Raw genomic sequence first — 19,622 nt, 5'->3', positions numbered from 1 at the left:
TCCAAGCTCTTCAAGACCCAGTGTTCAGCGGCCGGGTGGCCCCGCGGCCGCGAGGCCATGGGGCCAATGGGGGAAGGGCGGCTGCCTCGTCCCCTCCACCGGCCCAGCGACAGCTGAGCAAGCAGATGAGACACCGGAAAGAGCACATCTTCCGGAAGGTCCGGACCGAGGGGGACAGGCAGCGCCCCCCCAGACTGGCGCGAGGCCCCAGGACCCTGGCCCCCCCACCCTCTGCTCTAACAGTGCCGGTCGCGGGCTGACCCCAGGTTTCAAACGTGATGTCCCTTACGCCCGTGCAAGGGCCTTCTCCAATCCCCGCACGGCCGACAAACAGGCGAGCATAGGGGCGCCTGCTCCCCCTGCTCGCTCAGCAACACCGTGTTTATTTCCACGTCGGCAGACATTCCGCAAGCAAAGCCAGGAGCCGCCGCCACCTCCCCCGCTTTTTTTTCTCATCAGACGCCATGGGAAACAAACAGCTCATCTTTTGAGGAACTTAAGGCCTGAGAGTGGGGTGCGAGTGTCCACACACTCGCGAGGGGCGGCGGCAAGTCAGTCTCGGCAGGTCACGTGGGGGAGCCGAGCCGGGCCTTCCGGAAGTGAGCTGGGCCTCGCCGCGGGGGTGGGGGGACCCCGGAAGTCTGGGCCCGCGCGCCTGCCCTCTGGAACCCCGATTCCCACCGCCTCGCCGCGCGGCCGCACACACAGCCTCCGAAGACTGTGCCCGGAGAGCCCCGACTTTCTTTCCGTGGTTTCCGGGTCCCCAGAGAATCAGTTCGAGACGAGCTGGGACGCACAATAAATCCAAGGTAGCTGAGAAGAAGGGATTTTAAATAAACGCTGTTGTGCGTCCAGCTTCACAGTGAATCACAGACCTCATTATAATACTGACGTTAAACAAAATCTACATTTGCCTCACACGTTACCAAAAGGGCGAAGCGTTATCACTGCATACCCGGAGGTGTGATTCAGTCTGAACCGGAATTGAATCCCTGACAAGGGCTTGGTAAGAATTCCCTCTCTGATACCTACTTTTTACATGACTGGCTTACTGGAACGTGTCTATGTGACCGTACGCTAAGGAAGGGTAGTGCTGCATAGACCACGGCAGAAAACGTAAATCACTGGTTTTTACACCAGATTTCCCCAAGCAGAATCTTGATCATACTTTGGAGACGTCAGGTCGCTTTGTCAATGACAAGAACCTGATCTGAGGGCTTGGGCCTCCCTCTCTGTTGGGGTTTCCCTCCCCCATATGGCTCAAAGTCAGTTGCTCCCCTCTCCCATTTTCTCTGTCATCTTGGTCAGAGGGTCACTTCCAAGCAGCCCAACAGCCTCTCCACACAGTCTCGGCAGCACCGTGAGTTCCTTTAATCTTGGAACTGGCTGATGTGATGTGATCGAATTTTTATTTATAACACGATACATTTATATTAGCAACATGGTAGGTAAGTCCCGTAACCTTGTTCTTCATGTCCATCAGGGAGCTTCCTGGAGGGGAGACTTTGCTGGCGTCTAGATATGGCTTTTTAAAAATACTTAAGGTAAGATTTACCATTGTCCTTATCTCCCTTTTGGCACCGTTTTCAGTAGTCTCCACCCGGGACAGCATGCGTTAACGATGTCATTGTACTAAAGGAAATAAAGGAATTGCGTGAGGAAGAAAGCATAGGAAACATTTCCACCAGGCAGTTCTATTTTTCAGGTGCTAGACACTCCTTGCCTGCTAGGTTAGCTCCTCTGCCTCTCAACCCCGAAGGGTGTATGCGGCCATGGGTCCCCCAGTTCACGTTGGCTCGTGGGGTCCAGGTGGCTCAAGAGGACTTTAAGACTCCGTGCCGTGTCTGAAACTGTTTACAAGATCTGCACTGTTGAAGAAAATGTCCTGGTTTCCATATAAATGTTAGCCACCGCAAAATATTAAGAAGTATTTCAGAGAAGCAAAAATAAAAGGGTCCTGGGACCCATCATTTACCTATTGTAGGACTTGAGTTAAATTAGTGTTGCCTTCACAAGACTAAGAGCTGCTGTCATTCACTGTATCTTCCCCCTCTAAGAATCACCAGGAAGCCCCAGGTCTGGGGAGAAACTCTTCGGGCTAATGAAACGCCACAGTTTGTTCTCCCAAGGCCTCATCTGCACAGCACCTAGATAGAAGCTTCCGTGGCCTTGCAGTTTCAACCAGACAATTCAGGAGCTGGTGCTCACCCCTTTTGCAGTGGTGAGCCTCCAAAGAGTTCAGCCAAACGCTGCCTCTGAGCAACAAATTCTCACAACACGGGTTTGCAAAAGCCTGTGCTCTTTTCTTCCTAACTTAAACTGCACATGTAATAAAAAGATAAGTGTGTGCACTGGCCTCCCCCTAACGTGGACCTTGAATTCCGTGTGACACAGATCCTTCCTGGGTCTGAGAGGTAAGTCCTAGAAGTAACCAGAGGACGGGATCAGTGCCCTCCACCCGCCTTCGTCAGGGGCCAGCCGCCCTTCCCCAGCCCCTCCTCAGCCCCTGGAACGGAGGCCCAGAGGCCTGCAGCGAGGACCTCAACCTCTCCTCATCCCTGCTGCCCCCAAAACAAACACAAATTTTTAAAAAGGACAAAGGGGTTTTAGTTATATAGAAAGGTCAGAGTTTTAAAAAAAAATTACAAACATTGGGAAAATTACAAGGTTGCTAAAGCATCTCAGAAAAATCCAGCAGGGGCTCCCAAAGCCTGACCTCATTTACATTTCAATGGAGACCTGGCTCAACCCTTTGGAATGTTTCTGAACAGTCTTCTTATTAATCTTTTCTGTAGTTGAAGGTTCTCTGGCGGCACCTCCTCTGTCACTGGGGTGTGCCGCCCTCGCTCTTGGGGCACCCATGCCCCTGTCTCTGACCTTGTGACCAAGAGTCCCTCCTTCCCCCTCTACGCTTCTCTTGGGCTTGGGACTACTTGTTCCGACCTTTGGTTTGCCACCGTGGTCTCTAATGGAGCACCTCCCCGTCGAGGTCTTGGGGATCTGTGTTCACGGCCTCTCCTCCCACACGGCAGACTTCCGCACTGAGCCATTCTCTGGTCCTGCGGTGGCCTCCCTGCGCCATCTGGATGTCTCCATGCCCCTCGGTGGAGTGGGTCCCTGGCACGGAATTACCCCTGGCCCAGTGAGGTAACGATGATGGAAGGCTCTGTCTGGGGCAGACACCTTGTTCTCAGCAGCTCTGTGTTTCCTCAGCTGAAAAATGGGGTGCTAATAAAACCCCTCCACTGGTTTGCGGTATTTTCTGTGAGGATGAAATGGGGCGACACTTACAGGGCTGGACATGCGCTTGGAACACGGTGATGGTTCAGTACTGGCTGTTGGAATTATTTTCAACACCCAGTTAGCACTTTTAGATGGCTTACTCTATGACGTGCGTGGTGTGAGGACACAAAGTGATTGTCTCTGCCTTCAAGAAATGTGCGGGGTGGCAAAGGGAAGGAGTAAGCCCCAATTTATGAGCAATAGGCAGTCTTTTAATGTGCTCGAAGTCCTTGAGCAGGAAGTAACTCACACCACCTGAGGACAGGAATAAATGGCTGTACAGATCACGGGGAAAGGTGTTCCCACCTGGGAAAGGCAGTGTGCACCTGGACGCAGGCCGTGGTGAGGCCTCGTCCTGCCCTTGTGTGAATTTGGCCAGTTCAGGAATCGCTCTGATTTAGTGAACAGATCCAGGCTCCCCCATAGTCCCATAGCCTCAGCAGGAAAGGGCCTTCCCGAACCTGCCTCTGTGAACACCCATCATCCCGTAGCCTCGAGCCTGGCCTCCAAATAAGCCTTCCTCTGAGATGCTGCACTTAGCCTGAGGACCAGATAAATAATACAGCTTCCACTGACTGAATGTTTCCCAAGGGTCTGGCGTGACCCAGGCCTTTACAGACATCATCTCTGCTGGTCTCCCCCACAACCCTGCGGGCTCAGCCTGTTTTTTATCAAGTCCTGGCTCCAGCGATTTCTTATATTAGCACCTTGGGCAAAGTTAACTACCCTCTGTGCCTCTGTTTCTTCACTCCTAATGAGGATGTTTGTCCCAACCCCCCGGGTTGATGAGAGGGTTTTGTGAGTTGGTCCGTGCGAAGCCCTTGGCACAGTCCCGGCACGTGGTGAGAACTCAGCGACCATTCCGCTGGTCCACTACACGTGCTTCTGTCTGGATTCCAGCCCGTTTGCAGACTCGTGGTAACTGAGGAGGCAAACGTGGACAGCAGTTCACCAACAGGATTTCCTCTACTTTCTGGGCACGCAGCTGATTTACGCGTCCACCTCTCTTTAAGTGTGGCCGTGTGACTGAGTTCTAGTGAATAGAATAGGAGCCAACATGATAGATGGCCCTTCCCAGCCTGGCCCAGAGAAGCCTCCCAGTGTCCTCCTTCATGTTCTGTCCCATTGGGACCAATGGAGACTTGGGTCCAGAAGATATGAGTCCCCAAGGGACTGCCTGGAGAAAGGCCATTTTGCAGACCTCTTCACTTGTCCAGTCCTAGTCACCCAAAGAAGAAACACACTTTTATTTAAACTAATGTGCATTTGGCCAGTAGCCTCACTAACCTTCATCGATACAAGTCCTAAGCCCTGAACTCAATGAAGGATCAGTTTTGTAGTGAACGTTCAGAGCTGTCTGCCCAGCCTGTTTCCCCTCACTCCTCCTCCGTTCTGTAAAGAGCCTCTATTGTTTGGAGGGAAATCGAGTGTGATTTTGGCATGTGCCTTAACACCTCTGCCACCGTCGGCCGGCCATGCACACAGGACACCGTGTCCTCACGTAGCCACTTGACCCTAGGCAGGCAAATCAGTTATTGCTACTACTCCCACTGACGCTTGGGGAAAGAGTGACTTCTCTTTTCTTTGGCCGGGCTGCTGGCTGCAGTGGGTGAAGATATTTTAGGGACACAGTAGCCATGGTGGCGATCGCCGCATAGAGAGAGCTTGCCAAAGAAAGCCAAAATGGAGGAGAACAGAGCCGGTCGGGAAGAACATTTCCTCGTGACATCATTTGAGCTCGTGCATTAATGTCTGAGTCGTATTTCCCCGTTACCTTGGTCAGTGAACCTCCTTTTTAGCTAAACTAATTAGAACTAGCTTCTCCGTTATTTGGAAGTGCAATGTCCCAATTTACCAGCTTTGCCTGTTCTCCCAAGATCCCCTAGGGCTCTGGCTCCACACTGGGACTCTCTCCCCGCCCCCAGCACCTGCCTCTGAAAGTTGCTCTCTTCACGGAATATAAAATATTCAAATTCCTTAAATAATCAGTGACAATAACAGGCATGACTCCCACTAAGGGAAGAAGAGTATTCGTCAGTCACATGTCGTGTCAACTGATAATATTCTTAGAGAGGGAGCCTGGCTCTGTGTGCTCAGAAAACAAGGTCCCATTAAAACAAACGCAGTAGGACTTCCCCCATTTTTTAAAAATTGCACTAAATTGGTTTTAAAGATTTCTTAAAGTAAGTGCGGTACTTGGAGGTCGGGGTTGCAAATTTCTTCCATAACATGTTGCCTTGTGATGGAATTTGACCAATAATGCTTCGGTGTTTTTCATTTAAAGCAACATAGCCAGAACCTCAGAGATTTGTAAAATGAGAAAAAACAATACAAATTAATTTTGCCAGTTGGTTATATAGGTTATACTCCCAGCCTTCACGGCGAGTCTTTGGGTCAAGGACAACATGTCCCCCAATATTGGGTGGAATAGTTCTATAATATGCATAATCCATTTGTGTTGCCTCAAATGATATTAAGCATTGTAGGCTTTTATTGCTGAATTTTATTTTGAAATTCTTAAACCAATTTCGTATAATAATGGAGACCTTTCAGAAGCTGCTGAACTTGTCACTAGCATTTTCTTTCATTCTAGTGAAAACCAGACTGACTACTTGACATCCAAGTCTCTTTCCCCGTATTCATTTCCGGGCTCTGAGTTCATTAGCTCAGTGAAACCACACTTAGGAGAAAAGACTTTTCTGGCTTTACCTTTACCTTATCTTCCTTCACTCCCCCCTTGCCCTGTACCCTTCGTCACCCCCAAAAGCCAAAATCAAGCCAGGAGTTCTAACCCACGGAGAGTTTTGAGTATGGAGTTAAAAATAATCTTGTTCAGGCTGGGGGAGGGGCTGGTCAGGAGTCACTGGTCAATGTGTACAGAACTTAGGTTTGGGATGATGAAAAGGTTCCAGAAATAGATAGTGGTGACAGTTGCCCAACATTACGATGTGGTAAGTGCCACTGAATTATACACTTTAAAACGATTAAGATGGTAAGTTTTCTGTATATTTTGTCACCATTAAAAGAAAAAGAAATCCTGTTCATACTTCCTGTTTTGTGTATTTGCTTACACCACTAAGTATAGATGCATCACTCCTATGCATAGTAGCAACATAGAAGAAGTCAGTCAAATATAAAGTGCAAAGCAATTTCATTCCTTAAAAAACTACAAGATAGAACAAAGCACACACATCCTCTGCCAGCTGTCTTTGGAAAGGGGCTCCGTTTGCTCCTGCGCAGAGACAAGCCAAGCCCCGCGCTGGTATTGACAAGAACAAGATGAATGACCCCCTGGAGACCATAGGGTTTGTATTCGAGTTTCCATCTCCTTTTCATCCCTTTGTCCCCCGTCTTGATTCACATGCAGATTAACCGAGACCAACTCCTCACTTAAATAAGCTTTTCTTTCCAGTTTGGAAGGTAGAAGGGACATCTAAATATTTATGAGGCTTTTTTTCTCCTGGGTTTATGATGCGCTCTTGTTGGATGTTGAGGAATTACGTTAATGAATGCGTGCCGGTGCACACCAACCCAGAAACCAGGCAGAGGGGGTGAACACACACACACACACACACACACACACACACACACACAGCGCTTTGTAGGCACTCACCAAACAGTTCCCATGAAAAGGAAAGAAAAGCGAGAGGGGGAGGCAGAGAGATTTAAAATCTGTTGCCAGGAGAGAAATAAATTGGAAGGCTGGACACAAAAGCAAGAACGAAGTTTCATCTTTGCTTTCTGGAAGTTGCAAATGTAACTTGTTTCAAGTCGGCACAAATGTGAAAGAAAACATGCTGATTGATTCAGAAAGGAGAACTGACCGCCGGCTCTCCCCAGTGATGAAGAAAATGAAGGACAGAGTTTCGGTCCTGGAAATACGTTGTTTATTAGAAAACAAACACCGAAGCGACATTTTCTTTTAGGCAGTGCTCTACACATGTCCCTTCAAGACAGATTATTTGGGTGTGAATCCCTAAAAGGGTTGTCAGGATTTTTATCGTCCTGCCCATATATAGTGTCTTTCTTTGTCTTTTCAGTGCCTTGTAGATACTGTTTTCATTAGGATAGCTAAATTCTACTTTAAAGTGTATTCACTCTAAATGTGTTTGCATGAAGTTAGATCTAGTTATGACTTAGGCTCTAAATCATCTTTAATTATAGGTAATCTTTATGATATTTTAATAGGTAAAATAATATATTAGCACACGGAACTGAAATGCAGACATATTAATAGCCTTAATATCACACTGCCAGAAAGTCATCTTTCCAGCCTTTAATCATCCGGCTGGCCTCCCTCTTCCGATCTCCTGTGAACACAGTAGGCCAGAACAATCAAGGCCCGGCTCCTGAAGGACCCCGTGGCTCTGTAATTATCTTTAATATGTGTGCATCAGGATATTAGGTTTAAAAGGGGCACGTTTTTCTTCTTTTTTAAAAAAAATATTGCCCCTCAACTGGTATTTATTTTCAGCCGTAGATATAAAACACAAAAAGGCTAAGGGCTGTGTTTGTTATTTTCAAAAATTCTTGCTCGATTCAAGAAATACTGAGCCTCATCACGTATCTTGATAAGGTACAAAAAAAGGTTAAGAAATCCTACCTCTGACCCCACACAGCCCAAACTGCTGCTCTAGCTGAAGGAAGGAAAGCTGAAAATAAATCTCCAACTTCCCTTTTAACACACAGAAGGCTTCCCTACACGTTTTTGTGACGAACTGAACATTAGTTGTTGACTGTTCGTATTTCTTTGTTTCTTTCACACTGGAATAAAATACAGAACATATTCTCCTGTTTCCCACCAAAAACAAACAAACTAACAAATACTGCTTACCTGATTAATAGTTATTTGAAGCCCAGATAATAATTAACTGTAGTCTATTTATATAACTATTATATAATCTAAACCTTACATACTCTTAGCTGAAACTAGAGTGTCTTTAAATCAGTGTCATCAATAAAAACCGAGACAAAATGTTCACCCAGAAAAGTTTAACAGTCTTTCATCCAATACACTGACAGGGAATTATATTAACTCAGCATTATTTCCTAGTCATTTATTACTTACTTGTCTGAATGAATAGGCACTTGGCTACACCTAAGTTTGAAGAAAACTGTATCGAGGTGTTAAGGAAAAATTTAGTGAAGTGTTCACAAAATTGTTCCAATTCCCCATCCACCCACCCCCTCGAGGGGGCGGGCAAGGGGGCGGGGAAAGCAGAATGCATTGTCTGGAAGGTATTTCAGAAGGACATTTGGTACAAAAGTTAGAAAATCAGTGTGAGTATTCAGTACCAAAGCCCGACTTCTGTCCCATACCTGACGCTCCTGGAGCTCTGCAGGACGCACCTGTCACCCCCAGCCCACCTCCTGCGGAGGGGCCACCCCACACCCACCACCAGGCCCAGTCTGGCGGCTCCCACATGCAGTGGAAAAAAACAGCAGGGCTGGCGGTTTAAAGGCCCCAGTAGAAGGCCGGGATCTGCATGGAATTGAAGATCTCCAAGGAAATTTCCCTTTTAAAGATACATTCCTCTTCGGTGTACTTCTTAAGATTCCTATGACTTAAAGGCCTTTAAAAAACATAAATATCGTTAAGCTCTGACTGAAATTATTGTATTGGGTTCATCTTATTTATTTTTATTTATTTGTTTTTGCGAGACAGCCAGGGGGAAGGGGCAGAGAGAAAATCCCAAGCAGGCTCCAGACTGGCCACGCAGAGCCCCGTGTGGGGATCGAACTCACAAACCATGAGATCATGACCTGAGCCGAAACCGACTGAACCACCTGGGTGCCCCGTCAATATTATTATTTCTAATGAGTATTTAGAAGAAAGAAATTGTATTTTAGTATTTAACATTTTGTTTCTTAGCTGTGTTTTCTATAATAAGCATGAATTGATATCTAATAGGAAATTAGCAATAAAGCTTCATCAAGAAAAAAAAAGTTTGTGCCTGGTCAGCAAATTTCTCAGTGTCTTAATGATGGAGTGTCCCTTGTAGGAACTTCAGGGAAACCCACCTGGATGTCACAGAAGTGGTCAGGTCCAGGACCAGGTGGCAGAACTGTGCCCATACTCTGAAGATGGTGTCTCTCCTGACATTGAAACAAAACATGTCAGGAAATGGTTGTGTTCTGAGAAACGTAGACCAAATTGGAAATTTTTAATTAATCTGAACAAATATCTATGTATATATATATATATCCGAAAACAGTTTATAATTTCTCATTGACTTTTTGAAACACAACCAAATTCATCCAAAATGCAGGTGACACTCTGCGTTTACACTCTGAAAACCTCGTAGACCTCCTGTTATCTACACTCCACTTTTTCTAGCGCAACCTCGTTACCATAGGGCTTCCAGCAAACAGAGCAACAGTACGGAACATCATCATCGTATCTCACACCCGAACCAATCTGGGTCCGAATCCAAACAGCAAGGAACCAATGAGAATACCTATGTGAAGTCTTACCTCAAAGCTGAAACACTAGAAACGACAATTTTGCATTCAGGGTCATTTTCTCAAAGGGTTATCTCAGGAGCTCATTTTTGTTTCTCGAACATTTACAAATATTTGATCCTTGAAACCTTCACCCAACTCATTGCAAAGTTTAAAAACACTGCCTATTTCGGAATGTTTGCACACAGTTCTCAAACAGGAGAGGAGCAGGCAGACCGGCCCCCCGCTGTTCTCAGGGAGGCCCGGGGAGAGGCTGCTGGTCTGCGTCGTGACATTTTTCCAACCGAAAACTGTCACTGCCCTGCCAGCCCTGAGACACATGTTCCACAGAGGAGCCGAAATCCAAGTTGGAGTGAAAAGTTTATTGGCTACATGCCAAATGCAAAACTACCCTGACCGGTCTTCCCCTGTCTTCTGGAAGTGTGTCCGTGCACTGACTACGGACTCATGAGAAAGAAAGCTCGTTCGTAAATGGGGGAGGAACTGTCCAAGAAGTAGCCCCACAATGAAACAATCGTTTTGTTTTGTCCACACTGACAACCAACCACTCAGTTCAGTGAGAAGAAAAACTATTTTCTTTTTCACATTGAATGAGTGTGCTTACCCACTTGCCTAGTGTGTTGATACTGCTTAGTCATTGAAGGATCTACATGGTTGAATCTGAAATCTGGATTTTCATAATCAAAGGAAAAATTCCCATTGAGTCATGTTTTAAGTTAACGATCATATTGCAGTAATCAATGTTTCTTTTTTTTAAATTTTCTTAATGTTTATTTACTTTTGAGAGACAGAGCATGAGAGGGGGAGGAGCAGAGAGAGAGGGAGACACAGATTCTGAAGCAGGCTCCAGACTCTGAGCTGTCAGCACAGAGCCCGATGCGGGGCTTGAACTCATGGACCACGAGATCATGACTGAGCCAAAGTTGGACACTAAGCTGACTGAGCCAGCCAGCTGCCCCAGCAATGTTTAAGCATATGGTGAAATGCAGTTAATATTGGGTCATAAATGCGGCGCGTGGCCGGTGGCTACCACACAGCCTTGGGCTTTTGTGTTTCCGTCCCTAACTCCTACAATGACAGCATCTGACCATTTCGTATGTCAGATTTCCTGAACCAACACTAACAAAAATACAACTTAGAAGCCAGTAATCCTGCCTGGCCTTGTACTCATCTCACCCCTGTACAGGATCGCACGAAGACGTGGGAACCAGAGCATGTCAGATCTGGAGCCTCCCAGCCTTGGCTGCGTGCCTTCAGGAATGTTCATGCCTTTTAAAGACTCGCTATCACTTAGCTTTGTTGTAGCCTGTTTTCCACCATATTAGTGTCCCCATCAGCATTTCCAGTGAACAAGTTAGTGTCCATTCTTGGATTTCCTTGACTGTTCAAACTAGTTGATGTAACAGAGAAAATGAGGAATAAGGCATATGTAATCCTCAATTTTACACGTGATTCATCTATAAAATCATTCAGTCTTCCTAAACTATGTGAATGGAATTTGTTTGCATAAATCTAATGCCACCAAAGGCTTGTAAACTGTGAACTAATTACATGATCTAATTTTGGAGCTTTTCCAAAGTTAATCTCTAAATTATCTTCTGCTTTTCTTTCATGTGTCATCTTTCGCTTTTTCACATTTCATTAGGTATCAAAACCAAGAGAGACAAAGTACAAGCTATTTGTATTTTATCAAGTCTCAAGAAAATGGAAAATATTTTATCCCAGTTAGATCTACAGAAGAGGTAGATGGGTCCTAGACCAACAATTATGAGCAGCGGTATCTTAAAAGTGTTCAAAAACTAATCCTAAGAGAGGACAGTTATTTCGCTATATTTGATTTTCATTTTTAATTGAAATGGGCCTCCTTGTGCAGGCATGTCTATGTGTGTTATACGTTTGTTCAGACATGTATGTGTGTGGCAGTGTGTGCGTGCATGTGTGTACAGCATATAGTGCGTGTGTGGTGTGTGTGCAGCATATAGCACGTACAGTGTGTGTGCACATGTACAAGGAACATCGGCTATTACACCAGAAGACACGAGTATGAGCCTTGTCCCGTCATCACTCACTCACTGAGAGCAGGGAACTCATCACCTGCCGTTTATGAACGTCAGCTTTCTCATCTAAAATTGGGGTTCACAGTGGTTTTCCAATCTGTTTCAAGGACTTGTCATAGAAATCAAAATAGATCGTATGTGTGAAGCTTTATTGATTAGTTGTATAAGGTCCTCATAACACGGACTGGTGAGTGACGTAATTATACCGATAACCCAACACAAGACTAGGAGCAACTTACTTCACTTCGTGGAGCCATATTTCTTGGTATACAAATGCAACTCAGACGGCTCATGGTGAACACAAATGGCACTGACCGCAGTATAACATGGAGGATAGATTTATTAGTTAGGACTTTTAAAAAATTTTTTAAATATTTTATTTATTTTTGAGAGAGAGAGAGAGACAGCGTGAGTAGGGGAGGGGCAGAGAGAGAGGGAGACACAGAATCTGAAGCAGGCTCCAGGCTCTGAGCTGTCAGCACAGAGACTGACGGGCTCGAACCCATGAACCGCGAGATCATGACCGGAGCTGAAGCCGGACATTCAACAGACTGAGCCCCCCAGGTGACCCTGGACTTTTTTTTTTTTTAAGAAACACAGACTCAACCTATAGTTCAAGCACATTTAAAACAAATGTTTACTGTAAGCCTAAGTAATCATGGAAAAGAAGCCACTGGAACCAGAAATTTGAATGCTCGCCAGGCTTTCTCTCTTCTCACTGCATATTATTTCTGTTCCACCAGCAACTCCTGTCTTCACCCACCCTACCCCGCATCTCACAATTTTACCATAAGAAGAAAAAAAAATCGACAAAAATTGCCCACCTCCTCATCCCGAGCCTGATCCCTGTTGAAAAGTCCCCAGAGGAGACTCGAACCATGGGCCCTGGACAGGAGCATGTCACCGCAGCTCCTGCTTGAACCAGGTGGCTGGAGTGAGGGTGAGGTGCTTTTCCCAGGAAAAGAGCTGGTGTTTCCAGAAACGAGGGAAGGTCGTACGCACTCAAAGCAGCAAATGCTCACAGAAGCCCAGAAGGCTGACCTGTCTGCCGCTCTCTGCTGAAGGTGACCTTCGGCTAATGGGTGAAGCTTTCTGTCAAGTGACAAACAAAGCCTGCTCCCGCCTTCTGTGCTGGACATGAGGAACACATTACAGAATAGATTTAAAGGTGCCTCTAACACTTTCAAATGCTCAACTGGTACCAGGTAGACTAGCAGAAGCTGCTTCTCCCCGTGCACGTGGTCAGCGCCTGTGATCCCAACGGCTCTAGCGCACGTTCTCATGGAAAGTATGGAACCCAAGATTGGCACCGCTCTCTAAATCTATTTTGTTAGGCAAGAGCACCCTTCAGAGTTTTTTCATGGTTAAAATTTGATTCATCTCCTGTTAAATCATGCATGCAATTTACTTGGGGCTATTCCTGAAGTTTTTTTCAATTAGAAAAATGTAAATTACAAAATACATTATTCATCATGCACACACAGTTGACTGCATTTTAGGGTATCACCTGAAGAAACAACAGTAGAATAACAACACAAATAGAAATCCTTTGCTCTCACACTACTTTCAATGTCCTCCCGATGGGGCGCCTGGGTGGCTCTGTCTGTTGGGCGTCCAACTTCGGCTCATGGCATGATCTCGTAGTTCACGAGTTTGAGCCCTGCATCAGGCTCTGTGCTGACAGCTCAGAGCCTGGAGCCTACTTTGGATTCTGTGTCTCCCTCTCTCTCTGCCCCTCCCCAGCTCATACTCTGTCTCAAAAATAAATGAAACATTAAAAAAATTTTAAATGTCCTCCAGTTCCATTTGGGTCTCTTTGTAGAGCTCTCCCGGACTCCGGAACAATTTTCTCTGGTGATTCTTGTCCGCCAAGGGACCTACTCTGTTCGGTGATGGCTGGGTCCATCGTGTGCACCCTTTGTGGTCCTCTGGTGGGGACTCACAGCCCGCACTTGGGCGGCTCTGGTGTGTCAGCTAGAGCCGGCTTCTCCGTGTGGCCTGCATGGCTCCTGTCCACTAGGAACGTATCTCCACTTTGTTTTTACTGCACATCCAAGCGATGTGTCCTTCGTATCCTTCGGGACCAAGTTGGAGGTGCTGCTCTAGGACACATTGCCCCCTCTTTGTTTGGATGAGCATGTGATCCAAGCATATCTGTTGGTGCTTCTCAAAGAAGTAGCATCGTAGCTATGTGTGTTTTGTCTCCCCAAAGGCAAAACCCAAGTGAGTGCCGGGTTACTAAGCAGGATGACTGCAGTGACCGTCAGTGCCACTGGGAGAAAGCCATGTGGTGTGTTGTTGTAAAAGTAAAACCAACAACAGCAAACACGGCCAGCTTCATCAGTCTGCCGCATTCCCATGGGGACCTCTCACCTGACCGGGGACTGGGGGTGGGACCTGGAATCGGCCGGCCCTGGCCTTTGTGCCCCTTGGCCTGGGCCGTGGGGGCCGTGATAGGATGGAGCAGCTCTTGGCCAGGGCTGCAGTGGCAGAGCCGAAGGGTAAATGCTGAAAATAATATTCTGGGCTGAGGGCCAAGGTCACGGCCAACGAGTGTGTCCAAACCATGTCATAAATTAAAGTAACTATTGGAGAACTGGGAGCTGAGTTACAGAGCCAAAAAGAGTGGCCCTGGGCCGCGGACCGAGCCGACAATGAAGAGCGGGGCGGCGTGCAGCAGCCACACTGTCAGAGGTCAGCGAGGCGCTGCCGCTGGCGGGCTGGCCAGGCCCAGCGGGAGCCAGGTCCCCGGAGACTCGGCGGGCAGAAAGTGCAGGCTCATGTTCTGGACCCTTCCCTCTGCTCCCGGGGATCCTCCATGTTAACTCTAACTTAGAAGCTCTTCACAGATGGGCAAGAAGTTCTATTCTTCTGCTAGTCTCATCCCCAAACAAGCCAGGGTATACACAGAGGCAATTTCACATCCCCTTTATCCAGATCACAGGCAATCCCCAGTTTCATGGGGCCCGACAGCACAGACAGAGCACCCCATCTGGAGTGCAGAGGAAAGCGGCTGAAGGTGCTGAGGCAGCAAGAAAACCCACACCGAACGGACAAGCGAGTTTGTGCTTGCCTGCTCGGTCCCTGGGTGTGGAGGGGACCGGACAGTATGCGACTCGGTGACACTTGCATACTTATCTAACCATCCATACGTTTCCCGCCCTTCCCCCCTCTTCCTGTTGGGACATTTTTGTTCATGCCCAATGCGGGAAGATTCCAGAGGAAGTACAAGCACTTGATGATGATCTATATCAGCCTCCATCAGCAAGGCCAAGCTTTCTGGGGCAAATTCAATCATATCCTAGAGACTAACCATACTCCTTAGAAAAGAAAACTGTTCCAACGCCGAGCATCATCTGATCACTTCTACCATGCCATTGGCCTATAACTGCTCACTTGTCTCAATCAACGGCCAAACTACATCGGTGCCTATTACTCACACACTGAATTGTTTAATTTTCTCTCGCTCTTTTTTTTTTGAGAGAGAGAAAGGAGAGAGACAAAGGGGGAGAGGGAAGGAGAATCTCAAGCAGGTTCCACACTCAGCGCAGAGCCCAGCAGGGTGCTCCATCCCATGACACTAGGATCATGACCTGAGCCAAAATCAAGAGTCAGATGCTCAACTGATGGAGCCACCTAGAAGCCCCTAATTGTTTAATTCTTTAAAAAAAATTTTATAATAGGGGTGCCTGCTTGGTTCAGTTGTAAGAGCATGTAACTCTTGATTTCGGGGTCATGAGTTCAAGTCCCAAGTCAGGTGTAGAGATTACTAAAAATATAAATAAATAAACTTGATGAAATAAATGCAAGAATGTAATTTGTTTGAAAAATAATAAATAAATAAGTAAATAACATTTCTAACAAAAAAATCAAACATATATAGCCATCCACAATTGACACATAGTAGTAATCCAACCATTCGGCGATAGAGTCATTCTTCCTATTATGTGGCTTTGAAATGCTGATGTATCCCCTTATGCACAAGTCCTGGGGAAAGTGTCCCCATCTCTGCTCAGCTCTCCCCTCAACCCCCCACCACCACCCCACTGCCAGAGGGGAAGTCGGAAAAAAAGGGAAAGAGCCCACCTCCCTCACTGCCTGAGCTAAGTAATTGGATGGAGACCCACATTGGCAGCCAGAGTTGGAAGAATCCAGGTGGCTCATGAATAATCCAGAGTCCACTGTAATTCCCTGGGCTCTCTCATGGGAGTATAACAATGTTTTGGACTCTGTAGGAAAAGGAAATAAAAAGTCCTTTCTAAAAAAAAAAAAAAAAGTATGTCTTCACAATCTCACACCCATTAAGTGAAATTGATCACTTTTGTAAAACTCCTCATTTCCTGGTAGGCAAGTTCTAACCTGGTTGAGGATTACACTCCCTACTTTGTGTCCAAGAATTTATATGTGCCCTTAAACATTAATTCTTCCTATCAGAATGTGAAGGTGTCATTTAAAATGGGTGAGAGCACAAGATTTTTTCCAGGCTGTGGGCAGGACAAAGGAGTGACTCCGCACAGGTCCTTGTAGATGATCCTTAGCACCCGGTCCGGTCCCTAACCGTCAAGGGGGGCAAGCGCCCCCACGCCCCAGCCTTGTAGTTTTGGAGAGAGAATCAAGGGGGGGTGGCGGGGACAGCAAATGCACACAGTAGCACCCCAAAGGAGGGAAGGTAAAATTCCTCCTCCCCCTCCGGCCACCGGGTCTGCGGTGGGGGTGGGGCAACTGTCACCAAGCACTCCCCAGCGCTCTCCGGGCTTCAGGCGCTGTGTTAGTTTGAGTGAACACCCACTCCATTGTCCCTAGATGAGGAGACTTCCTGCCCTAGAGACAGGACGGTCAAGTGTTGATTGTAACTTTCTTTGGGGAGGCGGAGCCTGGGAGCTAAGGACGTTTGCCGAAATGCTGAGCACGCTGTACTTGATGATTAGAGACCCATGTTCTAGCCTGTTTGCCTCTGCAGAGCCATAACCTTGGGCACATCACTTCCCAGGGTTCCGCTTTCCTTACCTTTGCGGCACCTGAATTCAATTATGTTTTCTCTGATCTCTTCAAGCTCCGACATTCTGTAATTACAGTAACCAAGACCGACAAGAACATTGTTAAGATTATTATGTGAGCCGTGGATTCTCAAATGTGAACTCAAGAATGGATTCCAATGGCACCTTGAGCATGACTTCAGTATTATTTTGCCAGGTTACCTCTAGGAATATCCTAAAATAGATCCTTAATAACAAACCAATAAACCTCATACATCAAATACTCTGTTATGTGAGCAAATGGGATTTCTACAAACTAGAGCAGATTTTTATCTTAAGAAGAAAGGCACTAATTTATTGAGCACCTACCATGCCAGACATGGTATTAAACCCTCTACATCCATTTTCTTATTTAATCTTCAAAGCAAGCTTGTGAAGTTATTAGTATACCCATTTTACAGATGAGGAAACTAAGAGTCAGAGAGAATAAGCAAATTCATTCCTATCACTCTGCTCAGACTCAAGATCATGTTGTTGGGACTCCTTACTAATATTTTTAAACACTACCACTTTATTGTCCACTCACTAGGAAATCACGAAAACCTGCAGTAAAAATAATAGCAATAATAACTTCCTCAAGTGTAGAAACTTTGGTTTGATTATAGATCTTTTCTTGTGCACTGAAAATGTGTTAAATGAAAGGTAACCACCCTTTGTTGGAAGGTGTCCTGTCTTCTTCTTGGTGTTTACTGTCTCTAAAGCAACACTGTCCAGTAGAATTTTCTGCGGTGAATAGAAATGTTCGTTTATCTCTGTCATCCAACTGATAACCACATATGGATACTGAGCACTGGAAATGCGGCTAGTGTGGCTGAAGAATTAAGGCTAAATTTTATTTCATTTCAATAAATTTACTTTAATTACTTTAAATGTTAAAGAAATGCTTTCATTTATTTATTTGGAGAGAGCGAGAGTGCAAGCAGGGGAAAGGCAGGGAGAGAGAGAGAGAATCTCAAGCAGGCTCCACACTGTCAGCACCTCAGGGTCCGAGGTGGGGATCGAACTCACAAACTATGAGATCATGACCTGAGCGGAAGTCAAGAGTCAGAGGTTTAACCGACTGAGACACCCAGGCGCCCCTCAATGGATTTGATTATAAATAGCCACACGTGACTAGCGGCCTCCATATTGGACAGTACCAGTCTAGAGTGAAATGTGGGTAAAGTACTTGATATAGAGTAAGAATGTGCGTTTAGTTACCAATGAGAAAACAGATTCTTTGAGACGGATGTCTCTCCCAAGAACACATGAACCGGAAGGGGTAGAATTGTGAGTCAATCCTGAGTCTTTCTGATATAACCCAACTCATACTTTCTCCACTAGCTTCCTGTCCGACGTTACAGAAAAAACAATCAGGAATCTTGAGCTCAAGAAGCCCCCAGATCACGAAACGACCATCCCACGACTGGGAACGTCTTCCACATGGAGAACTCGATCCTCTTTGGAAACAGGAAGCCACTGTTTGTTTGGCAAAAGTTCATCACGTAAGAAACGTATCGAAGCCAAATGAAATCTGCAACCCAACGCTGGTGTGTGGGCCCTCCCATTGCAGGGAGCCCGCAGTGTGGGCTCACGTCCCGTTGATCTGAGCTGTAAAACTAAAACTCCGCAGGGGCCGCAGGAGTCCGGGACCGTGATGCCATCGCCAAGCCAAACCTGAGGACAAGTGAGTAGTTGGTGGGAGACATTCCTGCAGTTGCTGTAAAACAGTACTTCTCAACCTTTATCATTGACTCCCCACTGAGATGTCTTTTCAGACATTTCTTCTGAAATGCCTTCTCCGGAGAAGTTCAAGTATCACAAACACTGCTCACCTGTTTACGGACTACATGTTTATCTGTGCTTCATACATAAAAAATAATGTGGTTTTGGCTCCTTAAGAACCAATTTTCATCACCTTGTGGGGGGAGGGATGATATCACCTAGGCTGAGAAAGCTCCAGACTGGATGAACCCTTCCTGACTATGAGAAGAGACCAAGGGGGAAAAGGCATGAGTTTTAGTCCTGCCTCTGCCTTTCAGGCAAATCACTTAATCTTCTTAAGTCTCTGTTTTACTCATCTGTAAAATGAGGATAAAAATATTCTCTCCCTCCTTGAGTTGTTGTGAGCATTCCATGAGGTCATGAATATTCATTGGGGATTTGGGGCATTCAGTAGGTGCTTTCTAAACGTGAGCTAGTTTCACTGTTTTCATGAACTGGGAACATTCTGGCAGCGCAGCCAGTTTTCGAATCTCTCATTTTCTGGAAGTTGCCATTTCGGATCTTTAACTTTAAGAAGGGGTTTTATAACGTCTGGAGCAGCTACGTTTTTCAGGATGAAGTTCCGGATGAAATCACTTCTCCGACAGGTACAGGGCGTCTTCCTCATCCAGCTCGAGTCCTCTCTTCCGATCCCTCGTGAAGGCGCTTCCGAGCGACGGGGCTGAGATCACAGACGGCGTTTGCCTGGTACAAAATACGCACAGTAATAGGGTCTTAATTAGATGTACATGTCTCTGAAGATATAAATAAATGCTTCCCTTTTTGATATGTCTGATTTAATAGCCTAATAACAGGGGACTGCTGCTGAAATATAATTCAGGGGGTGAGGGAGAAATTAATAAACTCAAATATTTAAAGCTCAACAGCAATTAGCAACCCATTTAAAACAAATTTCCGAATTTTAATTTTATTTAGCCTTATCCAACCAGGACTAAGCCTGGGGTTCATCGTGACTCATTTGCAGACCTGACAGGGTGCTCTGCCCTTTGCTTGGAAGGCGCTCTCCATCTCCAGGATGCGG

General features: G+C 46.2%; 1 long non-coding RNA gene across 1 annotated transcript; it reads left to right on the top strand.

The window, feature by feature from the left end:
• The first annotated feature begins 333 nt into the window (after positions 1–333).
• On the top strand, positions 334–19,376 carry LOC115297116. Its single transcript, XR_003911285.1, has 3 exons — positions 334–1,006; positions 1,484–1,544; positions 18,161–19,376. It is a non-coding gene; the product is annotated as an uncharacterized LOC115297116 (long non-coding RNA).
• The last annotated feature ends 246 nt before the right edge of the window (positions 19,377–19,622 follow it).

Source organism: Suricata suricatta, chromosome 7 (genome assembly GCF_006229205.1).
Source record: "Suricata suricatta isolate VVHF042 chromosome 7, meerkat_22Aug2017_6uvM2_HiC, whole genome shotgun sequence".
NCBI classification, from domain to species: Eukaryota; Metazoa; Chordata; class Mammalia; order Carnivora; family Herpestidae; genus Suricata; species Suricata suricatta.
The sequence above is the reverse complement of the archived record's forward strand: the minus strand, read 5'-3'. Positions and strand labels throughout refer to the sequence as shown.